General features: G+C 49.6%; 1 long non-coding RNA gene across 1 annotated transcript; it reads right to left on the bottom strand.

The window, feature by feature from the left end:
* Window positions 1-246: 246 nt before the first annotated feature.
* On the bottom strand, window positions 247-8,241 carry LOC131486267 (uncharacterized). Its single transcript, XR_009249274.1, has 3 exons — window positions 7,942-8,241; window positions 1,698-1,809; window positions 247-800 (listed from the first exon to the last, which is right to left on the bottom strand). It is a non-coding gene; the product is annotated as an uncharacterized LOC131486267 (long non-coding RNA).
* Between the last annotated feature and the right edge of the window lie 16,424 nt (window positions 8,242-24,665).

The raw sequence follows: 24,665 nt of genomic DNA, 5'->3' as shown, positions 1-24,665 counted from the left end.
TACTGCCTTTCTTTTTCCCTTCCTCCAGACTTCAGGTTCCTTCCAGCCACCGAGTTTCTATGACAAGCACCGTTTTAAGCACAAGGGTTACAATCCTAAGCAAACGGAGGCGGCCGACTATCATCCATCAAGCCCATGTACACATGAGGGAGACAGAACATGGAAAGTAAACAAATAAATAAGATGTCAGATGTATTACGTGCTTTGCAAGACACAACAGTGAGTGTGACTGGGCAGAGCGGGAGCTACTTTAAGAAGCATTCTGGAGTATGTGTGAGAGAGCCAGGCGATGAGAAAGAGAGCCGGGCCAGAGAGAAGAGCATGCCGGGGGGAGGGAACTGCTGTGCAAAGGCCCTGAGGTAGGAGTGACTGTGGATGTGTGGTGACTGGCAAGGTGACACGTGGCCTGCACAGAGTGGGGAAGGGGACACAGGCAGGAAGGGGTGGGTCAGCACCTTGCTGGGGGACGCCCCTGCCTTCGGGGCTCCTCCTCTGTCCTTCCTCTCTCCCTTTACGCCCTCTTTTGGGGTTTCTTTGTGCCTCTCCCATCTCTATGGTCTCCCCATCTCTCCCTGCACCTCTCCATGACTGTCTTCCTCTGTCTGCGTCTGTCCACCTCCCTCTGGGTCTCTCAGAGGCGCATATGAACACGCACAGTGGCTAGCCCCCAGGAAGTGCCTGAGACCCTCACAGAAGTGCCCCCAGTCAGGCGCTCTGTCCACCGGGCCATCCCCTCGAGCGCAGACATCAGGGTAGTTCTGAGCACAGCCAGTCTCTCTTCTCAGGGGGCCCACAGTCTACTGGGGAGATAAATGTGCAAATAAAAATTACAGAACCGTTTGACCAGAATGAGGGATTCCCAGGGGTCCCCGAGGAAGCCCTGAACTCTGTTAGAGATGTCTGCACGCAGGTTGTGACATCTGACCCGGAGCGGAGTGTGGTGCTAAGAGTGAGGGCTCTGGAGTGAGGTGGCCTCATCCAAAAGGGGCCCCAGAGGTGTCCCCAGTGAGTTTGCCTCTCGGTGCCTCAGTTTCCTCTGTGCACCACCTATAAAATGGTAACATTCTAACCCTGGTCCTCACTGAGCAGGAAGAATTGCTATGAAAGTTGTCCTGTGAACTAAATGCTTGCACCCTCCTGTAATTCCTGTGTTGAAGCTTAAGCCCTAAGGTGATGGCAGTAGGAAGGGGGCCTTTTGGGACATGACTAGGTCTTAAAGGAGGAGCCCTTGAATGGCATTAGCACCCTTATAAAGAGACCCCAGGGATGGGGCGCCTGGGTGGCTCAGTCAGTTAAGCGTCCGACTTCGGCTCAGGTCATAATCTCATAGTTTGTGAGTTCGAGCCCCGCGTTGGGCTCTGTGCTGACAGCTCGGAGCCTGGAGCCTGCTTCGGATTCTGTGTGTGTGTGTCTCTCTCTCTCTCTCGGCCCCTCCCCTGCTCATGCTCTGTGTCTCTCTGTCTCTCAATAATAAATAAATGTTTAAAAAAATGTTTTTAAAGCTTTGAACATCTCCTGGCACATAGTAAATGCTCAATAAATTTTGTTCATGGGAGAATAAATAAGTAAAAGGATAAAAATATGGTACAAAATGTCTTCATGCTACGGGATGAGATCAGACCAAGACAAAACTCAGGTATTTTCCCCTCCACAACCTCCAAAGACAGAGCCTTCCCTCTGAGAAATTCCAACCCTACCGTCCTGGGTAAACGATGAATCCCAGCCCCTGGCATCGCCAGAAGAGTTTTATTTCATTTTCTTCAGGCTGCAGGATGTGGAGTTCGGTGTGTGGCCTCCAGAGCCTTATACCTGGGTGCAAAATACAGAAACGAGTTCTGCCACTAACTGTATAAGCTTGAGCAAAATACTTCATTTCCCTGCCTCAGTTTCCTCACTGTCAAAACAGGATAGTCCTGCAGCGAGGATTAAAGGAAATAGCTGTAAGGTATTCAGACTGTGCCCGGAACTTTGTCCGGTGGAATGTTAATAGAATGGATTCCATATTTTTTTTATAATTTTTTAAAAATGTTTATTTTTCAGAGAGAAAAAAATACACATATATGTGTGTGTATATATATATATATATATATATATATATATTTATATATACACATGTATACGTGTATATTAATATACATGTATATTAAAGTGCTTTGCAGGGCACCTCAGTGGCTCAGTCAGTTTAGTGCCCAACTTCGGCTCAGGTCACGATCTCACAGTTTGTGGGTTCAAGCCCCGGGCGGGGCTCTCTGCTGTCAGCCTTCGGATCCTCTGTCCCCTTTCTCTCTGCCCCTCCCCCCGCTTACTCTCTCAAAAAATAAATAATATATTAAAACTGCCAAAAAACCTACCATAAGTTTTAAAAAATAAAAACAAACAAACAACAACAACAAAAATAAAGTGCTTTGCCAACTGTAGAATCCTGTGCATGGTTGTGTTGTTCGTATTATTCTTGTCCGCGAGAGCTTATGCAGAAGTTACGATCGTTAATTAGTGACAAAGCCAACTCGCTTTCCTCGCTGGTTTCCAGGTCTCTCGTATTTTGCACACAGTTACATTTGTGTGATCCGGCTTTCCGCAACAGGTAGCCAGACAGACCCTTCCTTCTTTCTACCTCCGTAATAGGAAGTTCAACCTTTTCCTGGGTTCCTAACTCCCGATGGTTTCTTGGTGCTTCTCTCTGCTCCGCCCTCCCCCGCCTGCAGGTGTCTGCACAGCACGCATGCGCCTTCACGCACCAGCGCCGCCTGCAGAGACGCGGCCGGACCGTCTAGTCCGTCTTCCCCGATGGCGCTTTGCAGAGCTCTGTGTCCACGAGGAGCGCGGCCACAGCGCGAGAGGCGTTACCAAGCCCTCCTCCCCTCACTCGGCCATCAATTCCCACAGTAGGTATTTACATACGCCAGTTAATTGCCAGGCACTGTTCCAGGTCCAAGGGCATGGGACCTGCCCTACGTAAAGGAAAAAGAAAAAAAAAAAAATTGTTTCTTTGCGAAACGTTTGGTCCGTATGGTGAGAAGCGTTTGTGGCTCCGAAATTTTGTTTCCAGAAGGGTCTTGGAGGCAGCAGTTTTTTTCTGGAAGGGGGAACGATAGAGACCTGGAGTGTTTCTACATACCTGGAGCCCCCATCCTTGGGGAAATGTAGAGTAAAGCCTCTTCCCGTCCCTTTGAAGCTCGGTGGGGCCACAGGACCTGCCCTAGACAATTGCTGTGAATGGAAGAGATGTCATGTCGTCGCTTCACTGAAGCATTTCTGGCAGGTGCAGGAGCCCCGGGGCTCTGCCCTGAGCTGGGATGGTGACATTCGATGCTGCAAGGCCCACCCTGCAAGACGGAAGGCCCCTGGATGGCTGAGTCCAGGACTCTGGACAGGCAGTTGATATTACATGAGAAAGAAAAACAAATCCGGATATTTTAAAACAGCATTTTGGGGGTTATTTGTTACTGAAGCAGAACCCGGACGTTCCTGACCGATGTGCAGCTAGGGGAGAGGGGCGGGAGCTTGGGATACGGCTGGAGGCTGTTTGCGGCGTCACGCCGGCCACATGGAGTGTGTGTCCCTCGTAAATCCTGGGAAAATGTTGCCTAACAATGACCTTGCTTGACTTCGTATATATACGCTTGGCATTATATTACGTGGGACGGCATTGAGGGCACTTTATCAGATGTTGTTGAGGGCTCTAAAGGGTTCCTTTCCAAGCCATTCCTTGGAACCACTATTAATTTAAAAATAATAAATAACAATAAGATAATTAAGCATTTTTCATTTTAAATGAAAGAATATTAAATATTAATAAATAAACTCAAGGATCCAAGCTTGTAAGGATTTCTTAAGGGCAAACTCTTATTGCGACTTAATTAAGAAGCTCGGCGGAGAAGCGTCGGGCTATTTAACAGAGGTTGACGAAGCCTGGTTGACTGGGGCTGCATAGAGACGCGGCTTTATTAGTCTTCCTCACTCCTATGAAAGCAAAGTAGCTTGTGTTCCACTTGGGGACTAATCCATTTGTCACTGCGAAATCTCTGAGGACAGGGATGTCCATTTCAAACCTAATTTGCAGTCGCCTTTTCATTGTAGTGTTTTGGGAACGGAATTCATCTGCCTCGACCCTGCTCTGTTTGGCTCCTCTATGCAAATATGTAGTGCCCGCAGTGAAATTTCCAGATCACGTTAACAATTTGTTTTCCCTGAGATCACCTCTGTTTGTCACAGGCTTGGACCCAAGCCCGTAAAGAAATGTCACTCTTGCCCTCTTCGTAATGGTTTTATGCAAACAATATCCAAGCCTTGGTCCTGTGATGATGATTTCCAGGAGAGAGAAGGCTGGAGGGGAGAACAGAACAGAGGAGAGAGACGGGAGCTGGGGGAAGGGAGAGTAGGGGACCAGGGGAGGAAGAGGGAAGTGACAGGGAGGTGGGCTCTTGGAGGGAAAGGGTGGGGAACCGAAGGAAGGTGTGGGGTGCCCACGAGCCAACAAAACTATATCTCATCCTCCATTCTATGGCGGCATGGTGGTGGAGATGTTATTGCTCTGGGAACCTCCTTGCGTGGTCGTGAGGGACCAATGACAGTGTGAAAAATACTGCAGAAGGAGTCCGGTGCTTTTCCCCCAATTTTTGCTATTCCTGTGTGAGCAGAGAGAGGGAAGCCAGGCCAGCAAGTCAGAAAACAGATCATTTTTTAATCAAAGCCAGCTCTCTCCCGGGGGCACATTGCCCGAAAGTACACGGACACAGACTCTCAAACTACACAGGTTAGTGTTCCCTCTGTTGACCTACCTGAGAACGCTCCCATTGGTCTCCTTTCCCATCTCTCCTTCACAGTTGCCCTTTTCCCAGCTTAGAAGACGAGGTAGGGGTGCCTGGGTGGCTCAGTCGGTTGAGGGTCCGACTTCGGCTCAGGTCATGGTCTCATGGTGTATGGGTTCGAGCCCCGTGTCGGGCTCAGTGTTGACAGCTCAGAGCCTGGAGCTTGCTTTGGATTCTGTGTCTCCCTCTCTCTCTGCCCCTCCCCCCCCCCCCGTCTCTCAAATATAAATAAATGTAAAAAAAAAATTTTTTTTTAAAGAAGAGGGAGGATCTTCACCCATCCCAATCCTTCCATAGTGCCTTGCTTGGAGATGTGCAAACCTCCCCCACATGTAAAAAGGGGGCAGCTTGCAATACCGGGGTCTGGGTGCCCTTTAATTAAGACCCCCTGATTCCCTCCATCCACCCCACAGGCTGTGCAGGGCCAATGGAGCGGTGTTTGATGTTTAATAATTATTTATCCAAATTTACTGTACATTTATGTTGCTTGGATCAGTTGGGCATTACAAATAATTCCGACAATAACTCAACCCAGGGGACATTTTAAACATGCTTAATTTAGAAGTAAACTAAGTGACAGGATAAAAATACACTGAAATAGGAGAGAAGCATCCGGGAGAAGTGGAAGAGATCTTTCAAGGAGAAAAGGGAATGAGACATATTGCTAATGGTTCAGAAAACTCAGCACGTTTTTGGAAAGGATGTAAAAGGACACTTAAAAGGAGAATGTAACCGTTTTATTGCAAAATATCAACATTTACACTACTCTGTCGTTTACACAACTTTGTCATGTCTGTCCTTTGCATTTGGCTCTCTAATTTTTTCCCAGAAGAGCGGCTTGCTGAGAACAGAACTCCTTTAACCTCTCTTCTTCTCAAGTGTTCCCTTCCTCCCATGATGAGGCACTGCCTTCTCCTAGGGCTAACCTATCACAAAGAATCTACATTTGTGTTAATTCGTGAAAATGTTACAAAGCGGACGAGAGGGCAGCCGGGGTCTTTGTGGCATCGAGGACCCAAGCGGTGGGCGGGCTGGCCTCACGCAGCAGCTAAGAGGCCTGGATCCACCTGCCTGCTCGGGCAGCAGCACGAGAGAGGGATTCAGGCCTCACCGGCTACACATCGGCGCCCGTCGTAAGGTGTGGTGGTTTTGAGGGCCAGTCAGGGTCGCGGTGTGCGGACCAGCTGACCCCGAGGTGGGCATGCGCCCCTGGAGCAAAGGAACTGTTCCCTCTTGTCAGCCGCTGCCCTGTGGGTCTTGTTTGCCACTGTAGCGGAACCTCACCCGGCCTGGTATCGCCCAGAGTCACCCGCAAAGAGCTGGAGCTTCCCGTGTTAACTCTGGGAGGCAGTTAGTCTGTATCCAGCTAATCCTTGCAACTGTGTCTTCCTCTCCAAACCCTGCAGGCTTCTAGCAAGTCACACTTGCGCTGCTGCCTTTGGGGAATAAATTTTACAAACGCAAAACGTGAAAACATTCTCTCCCCTGCTTTGCCTCCAGGAAGGACCCAGGAATCCGCTGCCGTGATGGTTGATTTTGCGTGTCAACTTGACTGGGTCACGGAGTGTCCTGATATCTAATTAAATGTTATTTCTGGGTGTGTCTCTGGAGGGTGTTTCTAGATGGGATTCGCATTTGAATTGGTGGACCCAGGAAGACAGATTGTTTCCTAACGTGGGTGGGCATCACCTGGCCTGATTGGAACCAAAAAGGTAGGAAGCAGGGAGAATCTGCTTTGTCTGATGGTCTGAGTGGGAACATGGGTTTTCTCCTGCCCTTGAGCTGGAACGTGCACCATGAGCTCCCCTGGTTCTTTTGGCTTTCGGACTCAGACTGGACCTACACCTCTGGCTTTCCTGGGTCTCCAGCTTGGAGATCATGGGACTTCTCAGCCTCCATAACCATGTGAGTCAATACCTTACAATAAACAGTACACACACACACACACACACACACACACACAATCTCCCATCAGTTCTATTTGTCTGGAGAGCTCTGACTGATACAACACCCCCCTTGTCCCCCCCACACACACCCGGGTTTTGCTACTTCTCATAGATCTTTTCAGCGCTGTGTCTGTGATCACTTCTTTATTCCTGCCTTCTACGACCTTTGTGACATTTCTTGAAAATCCCATTTCCTGCTCTGACCCAGGGTCGGAGGCTCTCATCAATAAGCAGGCCTGGTGTCCATCAAAGCTCTCTATTAAATAAGAATGTAAACATGAAGGTCTTTCCAACAGAAACACCTTGTGCAGCTAATGGAAACCAGAGAAAGTGATTCATTAGCCCAGAAAACTCGGGGAAACTGATTAGTGAGTCAAAAGGACATGACCTGCTATTCCACGAGAGCACACACAGACACAGACACCATCCTGTGTCGGCCAGTTCACTTGACGAATGGCCAGCCCCGAAGGCCGTTGGGAACCTTTGCCCCTTGAAGTCAACCATGCAGCTCATTTGCACGTTAAAAAAAAAAAAAAAATCTCTATTTTAGACCATGATTTTCTGGATCAACGGTGGTAAAATAACTGAAATTCTCACCTTGTGCCTAGAAAGGTTGTCTTCCCACCAGCATATAAATGTTTCCCCATCTCTCTGGGGTCTTGGCCGATCGGGGATCCACCATTTTGAAGAAGTTGAGGGAAACCAGACCACCCCATCCCAGCATCAAAGACCTGAATGATGTCGGTGCCACCTGGGTGACCCTTTAACCATGCATCATCATCTTCCAAAGGTTCTGGCTTTGAGCGCCTCTCGTTTTCTCCACTGTTGGACTAATCAAAGCCATCCCAAGCTATTTGCATGCTGTCTTAAAGGGCACCTTCTGGAGGAATGAAGGGGGACAACTGATAACTTGATGACTCTTCTCGCAGAACCAGCTGAATCTAGACACTGAGAGTCACCAGCTTTCCTGCGTAATATCCGAGACCCTCCACAAACCATCCCCTTGCTCCCTGGACTGCCATGTGTCTGCGATCCTATCTGATTCTTCTAGACTGAGACACTAAATGCTCCTTTTTAAATGCAAACGTCGTAAAGCTCAAGGATTTTATCAGGACTCTTGGTTGCATACAAAACCTGGGTTCAATAGCTTTGAATTAAAGGAATTTATGACATCAGATACCTACGAAGGGCAAGGAGTCGTTAGTCTCGGGCACAGCTGGATCCAGAGGTTCAGATGACGTCACCAGGTCCTGCCTAGTGTCTCCTGATCTCTGAGCTCCTCCCTCCTCTCTCGGGTCCACTCTTAGACTCTCCTGTCATGGCCGCAACAGGGACAAAAGTGTACAGCATTCCCAGAAGCCACTGCAACAGTCTCGTTGCATCTCATTGGCCCTGACGGTGTCACATGCCCGTCCCTGAGCCAATCACAGTTGCCGGGAAAGGAAAGCCGCGATGATCTCACTCCACGGGACCCGGAAGGCTGGTTAAGCCATTTAGGTGAGAGTAAGGTGGTGGGAGAGCGCTTCCCAGGGAGCTGGTCACCAAGGGGTAGGGCAGTGGATTCTGAGTAGCCAAAAAAAATTAATATACATTACAAAAAAAAAATCTTATTCATTAAAGAGATTTATAAACTGAAGTGGGATGGACAGAAACTTTTACTCACCTCCTGTCCAAAGGGGAACCCCATGAACGTATTTGCTGAGTTGACTTCTCGCCTTAGATACCTGTGAGCTTGGAAAGAGAAATCCCCTAGTGCTGGGACACAGAGCAGCAAAGACTGTGAAAAGGAATAAAAGGTGGAGCCCTAACCAAGACAGCAAGGCGCCTGGGAATGGTGACAACCACCGAGAAGGAGGGAGACGTCTGGACAGGCGTCGTCACCATAAATTACGACATAAACAGTAAGGACAGTCGCCGCTGGGAAGGCGCTTTCTCTGTGCCACTATTCTGATCACGCTGCAGATTTTAACACCTTCACCTCTCCCAACAGTTTTATGAGGGTCTACTGTCTTCATCTCCATGTCACAGGTAAGAAAACTGAGACACAGAGGGCTTACGTCACTTGCCCATAGTCACAGCTACTGGTGGTGACATGGAGGTTTGAAACCGGGCAGTCCGCACCAAACTCACGCACTCAGCAAGACAGGCAGTGAAGAATCACCCAGAACCAGAGAACCAGGACGGGGCTGCTGGAAGACGGTGCTGAAGCTCATTAGACCCAAGGGGGAAACTGAGGCCTCCATACTTCGGCGCTCTGCCACCCTCGGGTGTTAGTGAGGACTCCTCTCTCTCCAGTAGTGCGTGACGGACGATGCAAACCGAGCTTGTTTCAGCAAGAAGAGAGTTTTGCTGGCTCCCCAAACAAAACATCTAAGAGCCACGCTGGCTGCAGGCAGTTTCTCCCGGGCCGTGGCGCCATCATCGGCCGTGTTTGCCTCCTTCCGGGGCTCTGGGGGGCAAGGGCTCTGCGGTCCCTCCAGCCTCTTCCTCCAGGTTCAACCCAGAAGAAAAGAGCCAGGAGCTTCCGGGTTAAGTCCTGAGAATCATTCTGGTTGGTCGTGTGCTCACCCTTGACGAACCACTGTTGCCAGGGGACCCGACACAGTGACTGGCTTAGCTCTGGGTCGTGGGTCTCTTCCCTGACTCCCAGATCAGATGGATCAAAGGCTCCAGGGGAGGACTTCCAGAGGCAAGTGGAAGGGTGGGGCGCGCCGGGGGGGGGGGGAGGGGGGGGGCGGGGGGGAGGCGTAAGAAAGTTCTGTTTCCAAAATAAAGAAATAGAGATGCAGGAGTTTAAAAACAACTACTCACAAGGCCCAGGCTCCTATGTGTGAAAGGTTCGATTTTTTTTTTCCCTGATATTACTTGGCAGCAATAAAAATATATATAACCCCCAGTGACCTCTTCCGGAGTGTCGTCTACATCGTTCAGACTCATCTGTTTGTGTTTGGAAAATGGATTTGAAATCACTGACCTATTGTTGATGGGGTCTCTTGATCAGCAGTGACTGGTGAGTTCGCGGATTGGCACGCGTTTATGAGATACCTTGTCTGCCTTAAAAGATGAAACTATTCCTTCTCCCCAATTCCTGGGGCATGCCAGAGCACGGAACCATCCTTCCGTGGAAACCGAGTGCTGTACAAGCCCTCTGCAGAGGAAGGAATTGAGACCTACCTTAGATGGACATTTCTTTCCCAGGTAGAATACACACCTAAGGGAGCTTTCACAGCGAGCTCATTTTGATGAACTGTGGTCCCTGGTGAGAATTCAATTCACCCTCCAAGGGTGAAGAGTACGTCTTCCGTGCCAACACAGCGCCCAGCCCAGCACTGGCGCTGGCTGAATGTGAGTTGATGGCTGGGAATGAATTTTCCTACTTCGGGATTGGCTGCTTCACAAAGGGCCCGTGCCCCAAACCCTCTTCAAGGTCGAAGGGTTCAAGGCAGGGGCTGTGAACACGGTGGGAGTCTTCCGTTCACGGAAGGCTTGCCCACCTGCCACTCTTGGCATATTTCCTGGGTGGCTGTATTAGTCAGGGAACTTTGGTTGAAATCCACAGACACTGGGTCCAGTGAGCTTAAGCACAAAAAAAAAAAAAAAAAAAAAAGAAGTTCCTGGAAGGATATGGGTTACCTCAAAAAAGGAAGAGGCAGCCTTAGAAAGGGGAAGAACTGGGGTGCCTGGGTGGCTGTGTCGGGTAAGCGTCCCACTCTTGATTTCGGCTCCGGTCACGATCTCACGGTTTTTGAGCCTGAGCCCCGAGGTGGGCTCCTCACTGACAGTGCAGAGCCCGCTTGGATCGTCTCTCTCCCTCCCTGCCCCTCCCCTGCTCATGCTTGCTCTCTCGAAGTAAATAAATACACAGGCAAAGACAAAAAAGGGAGGAGGCAAGAACTGAATCATCTCTGAAGTGCCACAAAGAGGAAATAAAGACAATTTCTTCAGGGCACCCCAGTGGGTGTCTCGTCATTCCCGGACTGCATTTTTTCCTCTCCTCAGAGTCAAATTACCTAGAGATTGAAATTACCCACGGACCCAGCTGGGATTACATGGCCACCCTGGCTTATGGGGACAGGGAGGCCATCTTGATCAGAGTCCCACCGAGGCTGCACCTGATGGGGAAGGGTAATTCTCCAAAAGGAAATCCAGATGCTTTTCACAAGCAGGGGTGGCTCGAGAGGGCAAACAGTCGTGCCTCCCTTTGCTCTGGATCCCCTCTCTGTTCTACATGTTCCCTCGACTTGCCCAGAAACGCAAGCCCCTCCCTCTCCCAGGTAAATACCCGAGCGACGGTCTCGGGAAAAGGCCCAGGGACGAGTAGCCCAGAATGTTCATTGCAGCTCTGTGTTCGCGAAACACATAGAGTCCACTTGAATATCCATTGACCGAAGCCAACAGCATGGGGACGGGGGTCCAAATAAACTAGGAAAGTAGATATCGACAAGAATCAAGCTCGAAGACATTATGTGAAATAAAACCAAGCAGATTGTAGAAGAATACATACAATAATACCATTTGGGCCAAGTAGTATGTGTAACATTTGGGGGTATAAACGGATTCATTAGAAGTATAATATGCACGAGCACGATAAGAAAACAAAGTTAGGGAAGTAGCTACTTCTTGGGGAGAGGGAGGGAAATCCACGGGAAGGGACGCGCAGGAAGTTTCAAATGAACTTCAGAAGTCAGATTTCTGATCACGGAGCGGTGAGTACCCAGATGCTTGTTATCTAACACTTTTCTGTACGTATAAAATGTTTCTTAAAAAAAAAAATTGGGGCGCCTGGGAGGCTCGGTCGGTTAAGCGTCGGACTTTGGCTCAGGTCACGATCTCACGGTTCGTGAGTTCGAGCCCCGCATCGGGCTCTGTGCTGACAGCTCAGGGCCTGGAGCCTGCTTCAGATTCTGTGTCCCCCTCTCTCTCTGCCCCTTCCCCACTCATGCTCTCTCTGTCTCTTTCTCTCTCTCTCTCTCAAAAATAAATAGACATTAAAAAAAAATTCGTCTTAGAAGTCAAGTTGCGAGTGTTACAACCCATGGCCAGAGCACGTCTCCTTTGCCCCGAAACGATTTCTGTCCCGAGTCTGCACATCTTCCTTAGACAACGTCAGGCTGTGAGCGCCCTCGCTCATTCCACCCGGGAGCCGCCTCCCCCCTGCCCCCCGCCTCTCGGGATCCCGTGGGTGTTTTTGCCGTGCTGTTGGGCAGAGAGGATGCCCTCCTCCCCGCAGCCCTCCGTCCCATTGTCATGCGTCTGTTGACCATCGGTCAGGAGTCAGGAAGGGGCTGCGGGCACAGCCGTCTCCCCACGGGGACCTGGACTTCGTCCGGCCGCATCCGCGCTGGGATCTTCCAGGGGCCCCTGGGTCTGCGCAGGAGGACGAGGGGGCTCTGACGCTCACAGAAAGAGGCACAGCTGGGACCCGGTGTCCCTGCCCTGACTCTACCTCCGGGCCTGGGGTGGCAGAACCTGAGTCTCCCTCACCTCCTGGAGGCTGACGGGCCCACCATCAGCGATTCCTTCCTTTTGGGCTTTCTCCCACAGGTGGGACGGCTGAGCCCTATGTGCCCGCGCCGTAGCAGGGGCTTCTGGACAGCCACGCGGGGCTATCTCTGGGGGTGCCGCAGGGTGCAGGATCGGGGATCTGGGAGGGAGGAGAAAGGCTTGTACTAGAAACCACAGGAGCTCCCACCCTCCCTGCTTTCCCTGGGGGCGTCCCCAGGTCTACACTGGGAGGAGAAGGGAGCAGAGGGAGAATTGCTCTATCTCAAAGTCAATAGTGAATGCCGCCTCCTATCACTGGGCATTCTTGGTTGTGTTGAAGCTGGCCTACCAGATAAAAGATTCTAAAGAATTTAAGTATAGAATGGCTGTTAATAACCAGAAGCTCCTGGACTACTTAACAGAACACAGACAACCACCCTCAGGCAGAAACAGAAGGATCAATTACAATGTCGGAAAAGGTTTACAAGAAAAACCCCAGTGAAAATCAAAGTGTCGGGGTACGTGCAGAACATTGCCTCGGAGCTCTGCTCTGTATTTCTGGATGAATCTGAAGCAGGAAAATCTATCCACTGAGATGTGCTTGCATGTCGGCGACCAAATATCCGAGTAACACAAACTTAAGGAATGTTGTTTATTGTCCCCGGTAGCGGAAACGATGATTGATTTAGCTTCGCCACATTTGTCTTTCTGCCTTGTCTTCCTCATCTCCTTGGCCTGGTTCGTAAGTGTATCTCCTCATGATCGCAGAATGGCTGCCTGGGTTCTAGCATCTTGTCCTCAACCAGTTCTTTTCAAAGGCAGGAAATAGACTTTCTTTCTGTGCATCCATTTTATTAAAGATGAAAATCCTTCTAGAAGATTCTCCAGACCCCAGAATACATTTACTCACCTGTTGCATTAGTCAGACTTGGGTCCCGTGGCCATTCTTGGTAGCCATGGAGACTGGTCTATCTGTGCTCTACAGTGAAGTGGAGTGGGGTGGGGGGTGGGGGGGGTGGCATCCTCCTCCTGATAGGGAAACTGAGGCTAGAGCTGGGCAGGTGACCCTTAGCTCCTGCCCCTGAACGGCAGCTAAAGCCTGTAGTTAGCTGTCTCTTCATGGGGGCTGTGTGGATATTTGGACAGGATGATTCTTGTCCTCTTGTCTTGACAAGCTGTGAAGGCTTGTCTCTTCCATTGCAAGTTATACAGCAGCATCCTGATCCCACACACGAAATGCCAGAAAGGACGTCAGCCATCAGTTATTGTGACACTCCAGAACCCCCCTAGAAACTTCCAAATGCTCTCTAATGCTCTCGACCCTCGGTCTGTCCAAGGATTCTTAAAATGTGTGAACTGTGTCTGCAAGATTCAAAGACAACGGTGGGGGTGGGCAGCGGGGGAGGGCTCACCCCCCAGAGCAGCTCTGCTTCTGGTCTGTTTTGCAAGTTGAGTTTCTATGACAGGTTTTCTTTGACGAAAATATTTACACCTAGAAATAGTTGCGAAAGACTACATGAGTGAAGACTGGAGCCACGTGAATTTGAAACTGCCTTTTTCAGGGGTGCCTGGGAAGCTCAGTCGGTTGGACTCGGGTCGTGATCTCACGTTGTGAGTTTGAGCCCCGCGTCGGGCTCTGTGCTGATGGCTCAGAACCCGGAGCCTGATTCGGATTCTGTGTCTCCCTCGCTCTCTGCCCCTTCCCAGCTCACACTCTGTCTCTCTCTCTCTCTCTCTCAAAAATAAAAATAAGACATAAAAAAAAAACAATAATAAAAAATTAAGAAACTGCCTTTTTCAGAATAAGAGTCGGTCAACATGGTTATTTTACGCAGCAAATATTCTGACCAAATTTTTGATGGTTGATGGAATGAATTGTGCCTTTTCTTTTATTTCCACTTTAGGGGGGCTCTGTCTCCTGGATTCATCCCCCATTCACGCCAGAGATGGGACTTAGAAACTTGTGTGTGCTGACTTCAAAGTCATAGAAGAAATCCTGGCTGCCTGGCCAAATTGTTCGGTTTTGTTTGGGGTTGTTTTTTTTTTTTCCACCTTCTAATTCATGAATTTATGGAATGCTGCAGAGAGTCTGAGAGTTTATAGGTTGTACTCTGGTTAAACTTCGCTGGAGTTGAGCACCTCCTAATCCCCAACAGAAATCTGACATTTTCATTTTGCTTCTTCACCCTCTCTAATCTTCACATAGCCTGAGGTGGGGGTGGGGTCCGTGCAGCAGAGCATGACAATAATCCCACCCAGCAATAACCAAGGCATGCCTGAGGGTTTCGGTGGAGACTGAGATGTCCCAAGCCCTTCCCCTTTCCAAGGTGATGAAAAGTTGGTCTGGGCAGGGCACCAAGTGCTACTTATCAGATTCCAAGTGGCATTGTCTCTGGCACCTGGCCCTGCCGGTGGCATCTGTTGAGGGTCGGTTCCATCAAGCAGGCGGGAGGGGTGACCGGGCTCCAGGCTTGGGGGATTCAGGGTCCCCGGTGCGGTTCCTGACTGGGACGGCTGTTTGATTCTGGCAAAGATGGGGGCACCATGGAGACGAGGAAACAGACAAAATGACTCATCTTGGCTCAGAGCCCAGAATATGTATGCTAATGCCTTCATGCAGACAAAAATAAGATTATGGAGATATTGGGTGCAAAAAATGCCCAACCTCAAATAATCGTTCCCTTTAATCCATCAACACGGAGACCCAATAATTTTGCTGAGATCCAGAGTCAAAGAGAAAATCATCACATGAGTAAAGTTTGTTAAGTCAATTTTTCCCTCCGCACACCCCACGCGCCTCTTGACAGACATTGCCAGACCCACCCAAATCCCCAGCTCCCTACTTCTTCCAGGCCCCCAGAAGGATCAGTCTCCCCCACCCCTCATAGTCACTCATGGACAGGTGACCACTCCTGGCCAAAGAAACCCGAGAGAAAGTGACAGGTGCCGTGTCCGAACAGAAGCACGTAAGAGCTGGGTTGTGCTTTCTCTCCTTGCTTCCCATGTTGCGGTGTCCACGGGGGCATGTATTGAGATGGTGTAGCCTCCATCCGACTGGGTTACTGAGTGCCCATGATGAACAGAGCCCCCCCCCCCCAATAGCTCACATTAGACACACGGTGTGAGCGAGAAAACTTTCGTTGTGTTAAACTACGGAGAGTTGCGCGCTGTCCCTGCAACATACCCTCGCCCATCCTGATTAGTGCATCCAGTACCTTCCCCCACAATATCCTACAGATGGATACATTAAAAGCCCATGAATCCCTCTAAACTTAGGCTCAAACGATGATTGGTGTTCAAGTCTCCTCCAGGCAGAAAAAAAAAAAAAAAAAACCCACAGAAGTGTTACAGACGAGAGAGCCGCTGACTTCCCCAATATCGAATCTGACGCACAGGAAAGATACATTTACAAGCGCTGACATCAGCGAAGGACACTTTTAATGGCTGTGTCAAAAGAGATCTAAATTTAGAAGCAGAAATGGTCTAGTGACAGGTAGGAACGAACCATCGAGACTTGGATGCTTGGTACCATTTGGGGGTTATTTGAGCTACATGATTGTCACCCACGTTGTGAGTGTTCTTCATCTTAAACCCATTAAGAAGTGGGAGGAGAAAACAGAGAGAAAATATGTTCTACATGAAGGCTGGTCCACATGTTTTAAGCACAAGTGCAGAAATAAGAGCCTCCATTACTTTTGTTCTCAAAACAAATGAGCTATAATAAGACGCGAGAACGTTGGTAAACTGTAAGGATAAAATACCAAAACTGACTTTATTTTATTAAAAAAAAAAAAAAAACAAACTTGGCTCAGTGTAGAAGACAAGTGTTCATCGCGGCCCCTCCCTCAAACACATTCACTCACGCTATTTTTAGTAACAAAATATTCCCCACAGATTTTCCAGGAGACCACCCCCTACCCTGCGGTGAGAAGCCAAGAAAAAAATGGAAACATATGTCCACACACACACGTGTGTGCGTCAGTGTTCACAGCATCATTCATATTAGCCAAGACGTGGAAACAATCCCAATAACCACCAGTTGGCGGGCGGATTAAAGAAACAAAACAAAACTGTGGCGTATCCGTGTTGCGGAATACTATTCAGCAACAAAAAAGGAAAAGAAACTGTGGACGCACACCATCACTTGGGTGAATCTCACAGACATGACGCTAAAGGAAGAAAAGCCAGGCTTAAAAAGTCGTGTGCTGTAGAAGGCCATTTATAGGACGTTCTTTCATACTTTCTTTTTTAATGTTGATTTTTGAGAGAGAGGGAGACAGATCGTGAGCAGGGGAGGGGCAGAGAGAGAGGGAGACACAGAATCCTAAGCAGGCTCCAGGCTCTGAGCTGTCAGCACAGAGCCCGACTCGGGGCCCGAACCCATGAACTGTGAGATCATGACCTGAGCCGAAGTTGGACGCTTAACCGACGGAGCCACCCAGGCACCCCTAGGACATTCTTGGACTGGGAACTGCAGAGTTTGGAGGGCAGATCAGTGGTTGCCAGCACTGGGGAGAAGAGGGGTTGGCTACAAGGGGCCACACCAAGAAGATTTTAAGGGTGACGAATCTGTGTTGTATCCTGATTATCATGGTGGAGGATATGCAAACCTATGCCTCCTGATGGGGCAGCAGGTGTATTTCTTCTTTTGCCAAGTGGGTCCTTCCTTGAACTGAAGTGACAGATAGTCCTGCTGCTTTTCCATTTGCATGCAAAACGTCAAATTATAATGCGTTTTCATTTCGCCATAATAACAAATCCTTCTTTGAAGCCAGTAACAAGAAAGCTCATCTCAGGAGTAATTTCCTGATCATCAAGTTTTTGAATATATATGTATTTTTAATTTGCTAACCCCTGCTGGCATGCCAGGTGGCTGGTGTGCTGATCCCTAGAGATTTCACTGTTATTTTTCCAAGATTGATACGAGTCAAACTCCAGATAACCTTCGATTGTTTGCATTTGTTAAGAAGCATCAGAGAATCCGGAAATCAAAGAGCTGGATGGAACGTCAAGAATAATTAAAGCTGAGATAGTACTTACAGAAGAGGGTAAAAGTTTACAGGCGTGGTCAGCAACGTAGTCTGCTGGCACCACAAAGCTTTACTCAGTCCTATGACAAAGTGTAGATGTTCTAGAATCATCCAGGAGGGTGAGCCTCCTGTCCCTCCACCCCGCTGTCTCCGATCCGGGCATCTCTGCCCAATTATTCAGAGTTTGGATCGGGCACGGGTCTGAATTGCAAACAATGGAATCCACTCCAGCTATCGTAGGGGAGGCCAAACTTCCCTCTGCCCTCTTAGATTCTGTGGCTGGACCTAAGAATTAAGCTGACATAAGACAGATCGACAAGAGAAATCCCACACATTTTATTTAATATTTTTATGCACGCATGGGAGTCTTCAAAAGGAAAACTAAAGACCCTAAGACGCCAGTAGGCCCCAAAGCTTATACACCTTTTTTAAACAAAGAACGGTAAATTATAGGGATGCGACAAGACAAAGTGGCTTGGACTAGGGGCAATAAATTGGGGGACAGTGACTAGGAAATGTATGGGGAAACTAATGGAAGATAAGGGTTATGTTAGTAGGCTTGTTTGGACAGATCCATTTTGGCCTGGACTCCCAGACTCTGGGATAAGATAAGAATGTTCTCTTCCCCATGCAGGGAAGACATCTTTCTCATGGGAGATGGCGAGTCAGAGAGCCCTTCCCACGTCTGTGGTTTCTCAAATGCCTTTAGCTCAAAATAATCAGTCTGTCAAAGTGGCATATTTAGAGGGCATATTTTGAATTTTTTTTTTACGTTTATTTATTGTTGAGAGACAGCATGAGCAGAGGAGGGGCAGAGAGAGAGGGAGACACAGAATCAGAAGCAGGCTCCAGGCTCCGAGCTGTCAGCACAGAACCCAATGCGGGGCTCGAACCCACGAACCGCGAGATCATGACCTGAGCCGAAGTCGGACACTTAACTGACGGAGCCACCCAGGCACCCCAAGAGCGCATATTTTGAACTCCTTTGCTTGTTCAGGCCAGAGAGGACATTTTATCTAGTGGCCCCCGGGGTCTCCACAAAGCGAAAGAATCAGACTCAGAGGTCGTAACCAGGAACAAGGCAGGTTCATTGCCCCTGGCACTCACGTCCCTGACACCGAGCCCGGGGTACCAGGGGACAACCTTCTGCCTCTCCCGGGTAGCTTCTGAAAGCCCCGTATCTCTTGGCTCCCCTCCCCGGAATGCACTCTGCCCCCTGCCACCCTTCACTCACTTCTCTCCCCAGTCTTCTTTGTCCCCAGCTGATCAGTGGGATCGACATCACGTGCCTGCTCTCTCCAGCTGCGAGGGAGACTGGGAAGGTGAGATTCTGGCTTCTCTTTTGAGGATGTGCAGACACATTAGGGGGAAAACTCCCCTGAACGTAGAAAGGCTTTCCAAAGTTTCTGGACGACCGCAGATCATGACAAATGTCCCCTCCCCAGGTATTCTCTCAATGTAGCTACCCCAGCGCTGCTCTTGACCACAGTTATATCACTTTCAAAAATTGGCAAAGGGGTTATGACAAATGCAGCGCTAAATTCCCAACTCCCTGGTTTGGCAAAGGAAAGCCACGGTATAAATTCCAGATGTGATTCCAGGAAAAGGTGTTTTTGGCATGGACGTGCTATTTTCGTGTAATGAAAGCCATTCAGTTTCTAGTTTCCCAGGGGAGAGAGAGAGAGAGAGAAAGAGAGAGAGAGAGAGAAACGTGTGTGTGTCAAAGGATTATCCTCCAAATGTTAAAAACATAATTTTGACGAACCCCGCGGTGACCGTTTGCCAAATCTGTTTAACTCATGGACGATGCCGTTAATAGGGTGGCCCGGCTGACTCGCAACAGGACGTGAGAACGAGGGCTCTGTCTGGTGGGTGAAACAGGAAGACAGTAGAATACAATGCCAAGTTAGATACAACCATTTCAGCATTTCCCTGGGCAGTAGAACTATGACTTTGGGGTCTTTAGCACCATCAGAAAAGTAAGTATCGCATGTTACCATTTTTCTGTATGTCGACCTCTACCTTTCCAGCGTGGCAAAACGTCCGAGCTGTAGCCAGTAACCACAGGAGGTCGAGGTCTTATCTCGTTTCCTTAGCGTCAGATGTCCCTGACGTGGGCTCGCGACACTGCTCTCCACCCTGACCCTAAAAGATCTCACAGTCATCTTTGGGCCTTATCCCCGAGTGTGGGATATTTATTCTTAACATCCGAAGTCTTCTCCCAGCCCTCAAAGGTAAATATGTTGGTCTGACTGGAGCTCTCTCCCCTTGAAGACTTCCGTCCCAGTCATTCACCTGCTCAACAAACATGTACTGGGCTCCACTCTGTGTCGAGAACTCAGCTGGCCACTGAGGCAACAGAAGTAAAGGAGACACGATTCCCACTCCGAGAAGTAAAAGCGTGCCATCAGCTCTAACGAGGTAGGTTAACTGAGGCGATGGATAGGACCACAAAGTCCTCTGGGATGAAGCAGAGGGGAAAGCGGTTCCGCCTTAAGTGCGGTTAGTGAGTTAGGCACAGTCAACATTTTCTGAAGACCCACTAAGTGCCAGGCACATCCAAGGCTGCAAGAATCCCTAGGTGGGCAACACAGAAATTGGCTGGGGTGAGTTTCTGCTGCTGTGGGTGGGCCAGCCTCAGTTCCCCTCTCTTCTGCCCTGGGACCCCAATTTTCCCTAAAGGATCCCATGCCCACTCTGTTGGCGTCTGGATGGAGCGGACGATCATGTTCTTCTGGCTGGGGTCGTGTGGGGGGGGTGCGGTGGATTGGCTCTAACTTCTCTCCTGGGAAAGCTTCTCTTGGGATGACTGACACAAGAAGAAAGGATGATTGGGTCATCACCCCAAAACACAAGCCCGTAAGAGATTGCCCAGGAGTTCCTACTCCCTGGCCCCCAGAACTGACCCAGTTCTTGTCCTTCAGAGCCTGGTCCCTCAGCCCTTCCTGTTGTTTCCAAAGTCACCCCCACATCCTTCCACAGATTCTTGATAAGACTGGCCAAAGCCAGCTTCTGTTGCTTGCAACCAAAAGACCCTGGCCGATGGATGCAACGTTCACGGGATGTGCCAAGGATGATGGGTGGGGGGTTTGCAGCAGATCCAAGGTTGGCAGCGTCTCTTCCTACTCCCTCTCCCCAGTGCGTTCACTATCCTTACCCTGGGATGGGGTCACGGCATGGCTCTTTGAAGAGATGGCTAAGAGAATTCACCTTCTGGGCCACAAAGTCACATTTTCCGACCCCTCCTGGGTGCCGGGCACGATGCTGGGAACAGAGTGATGTAATCCCCGCCCTTGAAGAACTTCTAGTAGCGATTCTGCTAAACTCCCAGGAGGGAGTTGTTAGCTCAGTTGAGAAAATCCTCCAATGTGTGCATTTCACAGGGGCAGGTCCCTGTGAAGGCGATTGGGAGACCAGCTTCCTGTGAGTTCTTTCATGCCCAGCACACTGATTTCACCGGAAGAGGGAGTGTCCTCTTGTAAACAGGGCTTGTAAACATCATTGGAGTTCCTGTAAACATGGCCTGGCCAAGTCCCGTGCTTGAGCTATTGGGAGGGTCTGTACCACCAGTGCATGAGAGACCCACACGGGCCATGGGGCAGTGGTTTAAAGTATGTCTTTCTAACGTCTTAGGATGATTCTCTTGGGGAAGGTCATTGTGTTTATCTTTATTTCGAGCCTGCTTCACAGAGCATTTGTGGCAATAAAGTATATCATATTTAATACAGGAGGCTGTGTCAAGAAAACTTGCCATTTTCCTTCTCAGTATTTATTCATTCAACAGCTATTTAAGGAGCTTCTCCTATAAGCAAGTACTATTCTAGATGCTCAAAATATAACATTGAACACAAAGGACAGAAATCCCTGACGGCCTCAAAAGGGCCCAAATTCCGTTGCGGGGAGATGAGAACAACAACTTGATTTTCATTTGGAAGATTCTACCCTCCAGTCAATACCCAGTCGATATGGTATGCAGGGAAAGGCACCCCAGGCTCGGGAGGTGGGACTTATGGTCCAGGTTAAACCTAACAGCTCTAGCGTTGCCTTGGCAACAGGAATTCATTATGGGGTGGGCACGTGACCCAAGCCGATCCAATCAAAGTTCATCGCAGGCTTTGGTGGAAGCTACTAGAAAACGGGTCGACCATAGCCCGTTGTTTGAAAATGGTCCCCAGGGCCATTCTAACCCCGTCTGGTCCTGAGAGTTAAGCCAAGGCCTGTACGTCCTGATAACCGATGAATCTGAGGTCTGAAGGTAGCTGTGCCCAACAAGTGTTTAAGATGACCATATGACGTACTGTCCACGGGACACACGTGAGGGCAAAAGGGGCACTCTTCGACAACTACTCCAGAACAACAGGCCTAAACGGGGACTATACTGGGCAAAGTGGACCTGCGCCCCCACCTCCCAACTTGTGACTGATTTTTTCATCATCCGAGGCAAGAAATTACCTCCTGAGAAAGGCACTCCATATCCTCGCAAGGAGTTCCTTCTGCTTTAATTTAGCCAGAGGGCAGTTCTGAGGCATAATGATCAGTGGGATTGGAAGGGGCTGCTGGGAACGGTGAAGGGGGCCGACAGACACACGCCGGATGTCCCCGAACACACCCGGACATCTGCCCGCCCCCAGTACCCAGCGCCTGACATGCAGGGTTCCCGGAGGAGCAAGGCACTGGGATATGCCCTCCTCCGGGTGCTCACTGTCATAGGAAGAGACACAAATACCTAAAACCACAATTGCAGTGCAAGAGTGGGGGGTGGGGAGGGCTGCAGGTAAAGCCCTCCTGCTCCCCTGCCCCTTTGAAGGGTGCTCACATTTTCGGGGCTTGACTCTGTTCAGTCACACCCAGAGATGATGAATGGCTGAGCCAGCCGACTTGACCTCTTCCCTTCCTCCGGCATTTTCCGGAAAATTCCAGCACTTCAGGTAAAAATGGCAGGCCATCTGTGGCTTCATATTTGAGCTACTTCCTGTCTGTTAGAGTTTCAGCCCCAGAGCCCTAGAGATGGAAACCCCTCATCTTCGGGGCAAGAAGATAATGGGGACTGAACAGAGAGAACTTCAGCCTCCCGCTCCCCCTGCCCCCTGCAGCCTTCTCTGAGGGAGGGGAGGGCCCTGGCAGTGTTAACTCTTTTTTTTTTTTTTTTTTTAATTTTTTGTAGTGTTTATTTATTTTTGAGAGACAGAGTGCGAGCAGGGGAAGGGCAGAGAGAGAGGGAGACACAGAATCCGAAGCAGGCTCCGGGCTCCGAGCTGTCAGCCCAGAGCCTGACATGAGGCTTGAACTCATGAGCCATGCGATCAAGACCTGGGCCGAAGTCGGACGCTTTAAGCAACTGAGCCACCCAGGCACCCCGGCAGTGGTCACGCTTGATAGGACATGTTCATGATGTGGAGTGGATCACCAGGGCGCTTCCTTACCAACTTGTATCTGAAATTAACACAGCAGCGGCCTTTGGCAAAGAGAAGAACGACATCAGGTAGCAAAAGCACCCTTTCCTCTGCCAGGAAACGTCTCGTGGTCCTGGGAGGAAGCCCTGGGCGCCAGAGTCCAGAGGGGTGGTGTTGGGCTTAGTAGACTGTCTTTTGGGTTTGGGAAAACAGAGAACACGGTGCCGAAGGTCCTGGCCGCATTGGGTGGCCGCACACCCCGTGGTCAGCACCCCAAGCTGGCCTCTCGTCCTAACACGCTGCGAGCAACAGCAGAGATATGATTCCCCTTGTCTTGCTGAGCAGCACAAGCCATGTGTCAAGTTCATGAGTGGATCTGATGAAGCGGCAGACAGCTCCCCAGCTAGCGGCCGTGTTTCCTTGCCATGGGATGATTCTGGATCTCGTAGTGATAACATCAACAAGAGAAAGGCACGTAGCGAACAGCTAATTTCTGGAAGAACATCTGTTTCTGCTCAGCTTTCGCACCTTTATTGTTCCGTGTGACAGTGCAGTATTTTCTGCTGCACGACAGGCCTGACTCGGCTCATCTGTCTTCCGTACGATCCAAGTTAAAACCGGTGACGCGAGCCAATTCCTGGCCTATCGGTACCTCTTCCACAAATTATCGTCACCAATTGGCTCGTGTTACAATTTTTTTCGGAAACCAATAGCTGGAAACAAAAAAACAAAAACCCAACCTGATAAAGTTGGAGGCGATATCATTTGCTTTTTCTGTATTGTTTCCTTAAGAGACAAAAATGGCAGTTTGGGAACCTAATGACACACGTGTCACCCGCATAGATCATATGTTGCTACTTTTATGAAGAAATCACAAAGCCGGAGGAAGCACCTACCTTTCCTTCCACAAGCACAAAATGACTCTTTTGGAAACCTGTAGACCTCTTAATAAACTCGATAAGCTGTCATGGCTCAAAACTCTGGTTTCCCAGACCAAACGAGCTTGGAGTCACCCCAGGAAACGCCCATTTTTTTCATCCCATCTATTTTACAAAAATATCCAATGCACTCTACACCCGCGGCAGCCAAGCTTCAACCGCTTCTGTCACCCCCTCGCCACTGCCTTGGTCAAAGCCACCGTGGAAACTGTCTCCTCCCTCACTGAGCTCCCGGGGTCTGCCCCTGCCCCCCGACCCAGCCCTCCCCACTGTCTGCTCTCAACACAATGGTTGGGATGATCCTCTTAATTACAAGTCAACTCTGTCAAAGGAAGTCTTCTAGATGGCCCCCAAATTCCCGCCTCCCTGGTACATAATCCCTTCCCCTAGAGTATGGACAGAAACTGGCAATATGATGGGATATTGCAAAGTCACCCTTATGATGGGTGACGCATCCATTGGCTCTGAATTAATAAAACGGGTGACGATCTGGGTGGGCCTGACCTACTCAGGTGAGCCCCTCAAAGGAGCTAGGATCTTCTGAAGGAGCTGTGAGCTACGATGGAAGGGGACACGTGATGAGGACCTGAGGAAGTGACAGTGGTGTTCAGCTAACAGTTAGCAAGAAAACAGGGATCCCGGTCCCTCAGCCACAAGGAAATTAATTCCATCAACAATCTGAGGGAATTGGGAAGCGGACCTTTCCCAGTGCACACTCTAGATGTGGTTGCAACCGGCCGACAACTCGACTTCATCTTTGTGACACCCTGAGCAGAGGATCCGGCTAAAACATGTCGGAGTCCCAGCCCACAGAAACTGAGAAAATGAATTTGTGTTGTTTTAAGCCACTAAAGTTGTGGTCATTTGCTATATGGTAACAAATCATGCAATACTAGAAAATTAGTATACTCTCCTCTGTTCCAAATCCTCCAAAGTCCTCCTCACTCACATAAAATCCAAATCCTCACAATGGCCTAAGAGGCCCAGTGTGGTCTGCTCTGCCCACTCCTCTGGCCTTTTCTGTACACCTGTCTCCCTCCTTCCCTCTGCTGCGGCCACACTG

Source organism: Neofelis nebulosa, chromosome 9, assembly GCF_028018385.1.
Source record: "Neofelis nebulosa isolate mNeoNeb1 chromosome 9, mNeoNeb1.pri, whole genome shotgun sequence".
In the NCBI taxonomy this organism is placed as follows: domain Eukaryota; kingdom Metazoa; phylum Chordata; class Mammalia; order Carnivora; family Felidae; genus Neofelis; species Neofelis nebulosa.
The sequence above is the reverse complement of the archived record's forward strand: the minus strand, read 5'-3'. Positions and strand labels throughout refer to the sequence as shown.